At 32.7% G+C, this 3,783-nt stretch overlaps 1 pseudogene; it reads right to left on the minus strand.

Moving 5' to 3' along the window:
* Positions 1 to 1,280: 1,280 nt before the first annotated feature.
* On the minus strand, positions 1,281 to 3,562 carry LOC149538188 (fe(II)/2-oxoglutarate-dependent dioxygenase 4-like; annotated as a pseudogene).
* Between the last annotated feature and the right edge of the window lie 221 nt (positions 3,563 to 3,783).

The raw sequence follows: 3,783 nt of genomic DNA on the forward strand, positions 1-3,783 counted from the left end.
TTTTTGTACCCTACTACCAATATGAAAAAAAATCAATATCTTCAAAAATAGACTTGATCTAGCTATGAAAAATTATTGGCACACTGATATATCCAAAGTGAATCTCCAAGAAAGAAATTAGAGTCCTTTGGGCTCTAATGACCAACTTACTAAAAGTAGAAAGCTTCCAGAAATAGAAACTATGTATTGATATAGCCCTTATAATAAGAAAAACTTGATAAAAAAAATTGGGTGATGCAAGAATGCCCTTAAAACTAGGATGCTCCTACATCAAACACCCAAGAATTTGAAAAGTGACCATGTCACATCTTAGGTGTTCAAAGAAAAACCAAGAGAATTAACCTCCTCTCTTGATAATCATTATGAATCTTTAGTGGATCTTCCTTTTCATTTGATTAGATATTCCTCAGATGCTTTATTTCCAGTGCTACTACCAACATAACTATCCAAAATGTCTCCAATGACTTTTGTAGCTGAAGTAGTTGTTTGAATATTCCACTATATAATAGTGACCCCATCTTCAACATCTCTATCATGATACTCTATTAGAATTATTTTTTTAAATATTGGTGAAATATTCAGGTCATTGGAAAATTCTATTTCATAGAAATTTCTTGAATCATTCTTTTTTAGTATCCTCCATGGTCCACACTTCTTCATCTTCAACTTATTATAAGTTCTCTTTGGACATCTCTCCTTTCTCAAATGAAACATAACTTCATCTCCAATCTAAAAGTCTTCATGCCACCTTTTCTCATCTTCTTTAGCCTTGTACTTTGTATTTATCTTAGTAATGTTCTTTCTCACTTGTTCATGTAAGTCCTTCAAGTGCTTTTCCAAGTATTTAGCTTCAACACTATTATTATCCCCTTCGTCCATCTTCCTCAATTTAGAAGTATTTATGGACTTCACCCATATACTCACCACAACATTTGGTGTCATTCTGTGATAGAAAACTGTCTCAATTACAATGTCCAACTGTCACCCTAGCTACAGACTCACTCATCAACTTCTATCAGACTTCTATTGTCACAAATTGTGACAGTGAGGGAATCTTTCGTAATTGTGATGGTAGATACTATTGCAACTTGGATGAAGGGAGGGACAAGAGTTCATGTTCATGATGTCACAATTGTGATAGTACACTTTCATAATCAAGATGGTTGAAACTTTTACTCTGTCATTGCAATTGTGATGTATATGTGATAGCTGCGTTGTAGAAGCAACAATTATCCATCAAAGCATGTCATCATGTTTAGGATTCTTTTGTGATAGTTGTGCTATGCAAGGGATGCATAGCCATTAGAACTAATCGTCGCTTTTGAGGTGGGTTCGTCGTAATTGTGATGGCTAGTTGAATTATTTAAAAAATAAATATATCTTTTGTCCACTAGTAGTAGATCAACAAGATTGACAACAAAGGTGTTTGGAATAGGTTCCACTACCACCCAATGATCCTTATGATGCACTTGTGTGCCTCCCATCTCAATTTGTAACTATATGGTGAGACCCCCATGATGAGAATGGGGTGCAATGCCCATTGTAAGATTTGGTTGTGGGCACCCTGGATAAGAGTTTAATATGCCAGCCTAAAAACCCTCTTTGAAGATAGTTTCTATGTAAGTATTCTCCAGCCCCAAACTTTCAGATATTGCTACCATCAATTTCAAAGCCATTTTACAGGCTTCCTTGAAGTATTGTCCAATGACATCTCTACTTCCATTAAAATAACAAAAATGAGCCAATCAAATATATGGACATTGGGAATTAAAGATATATTATTTCTTAACCAAAAGAAAATTAGATTACATGAGTCTATTTCTAAGTAAATTATCACTTAGGCTTCTATAACCTAGGAGATCTTGTGATACTAGAAGTACAAAAATGGCCAATCTTTTAATTTGATGAGCTACTATCATGTGGTTTGGAGCAAATTGATGAAACTGAATTGTAACTGTGGGGACATTTTGTATTTAGGTAGGGGTGCATGCTCCTTTTCAATAATCAATAGGAGTGTAAAGATTGTAATCATTCAAGACAGGTTGAGAGTTTTAGATTTCAGTTGTAGAAAAATTCATTCAATAGTAAAAGATCTCTACTATTTCGTGATATTGCTATCATGATTCAACTGTGTAGTTTTTGGAGTTAAATTCATCAATTCATATTTCATGAGTAGTGGGTGCTTCACTTTTGTGAACATCACTTGGACCCAACAAGTTTTATTGTTCCATTCATTGTCACGAGAGATGCATTGTGTGAACCACTATTTGTGAAACATGGGCCAATAAGTTTGACTCCAAAAACTACATAGTTGAATCCTGATGGAAATATCACAATTTGACTTACTATGGAAAATGTAGCCAACTTATCTCTACCATTTGTAATATCAAAATATATTAGTTTCTAGATTGACTTACACATCGGATTTTAACATCAACATTTTGAATCACAATTGATAATTCCTTATCAAAATGAAAAAAATGCTAAAAAAAGAAAAAATTGAAGAAAGCCAAAATATTTTACTATTAGATGTAGTAATTTAGAGATACTTCTAAAATATCAAAATACGCCCTTAGCTTTTCATTAATATGAGATTATTTCAACTTATAGAAGAGAGAAACAATACTTGTAATTTGGGGGATTGTCCGGAGTATGTAGTATAGGATGGAAAAAATGCTTCAAAAAATATCTCCAGTTGAAAACTTGGTCAACTTGGGCATCAAAGTTGGTTCCATATCTAACTAGATCAAGAACATCCCCTTTCCCATACTTCATCTTCTCCCCAGAGAAGAGAGAGAGAGAAGAATTTATGGGCTACATATAACATGTTGGTTAGCAAAGATTCCTCAATCCCATGATTAATTAACTGTCCCCTATTCAAAATGGCTCAATTCTAAACCTAAGATTAACTAAAACTGAAACCCTCAATTAAGAGAAATGAGATGAAGGAATTTGACATTCAATTTATGATTAAGTAAAATTGGAACCCTCAATCAAGAAAAATGAGATGAATAAATTTGACATTCAATTTTTTATAAGTATTATTCAAACCCCTCAATTAGGTTATCAAATTCCTTATGATGATTGATTTGTAGAAATTTTGAATTTGAAAGAAGTCAGTTATTTCAAACTCCTCAAAGGTAATCTTGCAATCCTATTGGCTTCATCATTTAATGTGATCTTAATTGAAAAAAAAATACAATTTTTCCTTTTGTAATTTTTTATTTTGTAATTCCATGAAGCCAAGACTTTATTAGTAATTGCAAATGAGGAAAATAGAAAAAAAAATTACCCTAAATATTCCCCACTTTGAGCAAGCATGTGCAAAAGATTTGATGGTTTGGAGTCGCTCATGTTGGGATCCATCAAGCCCTAAGATATCAATAATTGGTATAGTCTCTCCTTGTAACACTTGAGCAGTTGATGGGTGCTTTCTCTGAGGAAAGACATATTTATGAGGCATTAAATTTATAAAACTTGTGTCCAACAAATCCTTGACACCCTTCATGGAATCATGATCATTAACAAGATTCATGTTTGATTCAACCACCAAAATAGCCATATTATCAAATAGTAATCTACTGAATCAGGAGCGATTAATTCACATTTAAGGAAAATCTATTTATGCAAAGAAAATAGAAAAACCTCACATCAAACTATGTCATCAAAAAACATGAACTCCAGTAGTTATATCATAAGATCCTACAAAATTCAAATAAACCAACCAAAAATGAATAAAAACTAGTTTGTGAGTAAACATTATATTTTTGTCTTGGCTAGTTG

This window comes from Cupressus sempervirens, chromosome 9, assembly GCF_028749045.1.
Source record: "Cupressus sempervirens isolate cs-2001-9-10 chromosome 9, ASM2874904v1, whole genome shotgun sequence".
In the NCBI taxonomy this organism is placed as follows: domain Eukaryota; kingdom Viridiplantae; phylum Streptophyta; class Pinopsida; order Cupressales; family Cupressaceae; genus Cupressus; species Cupressus sempervirens.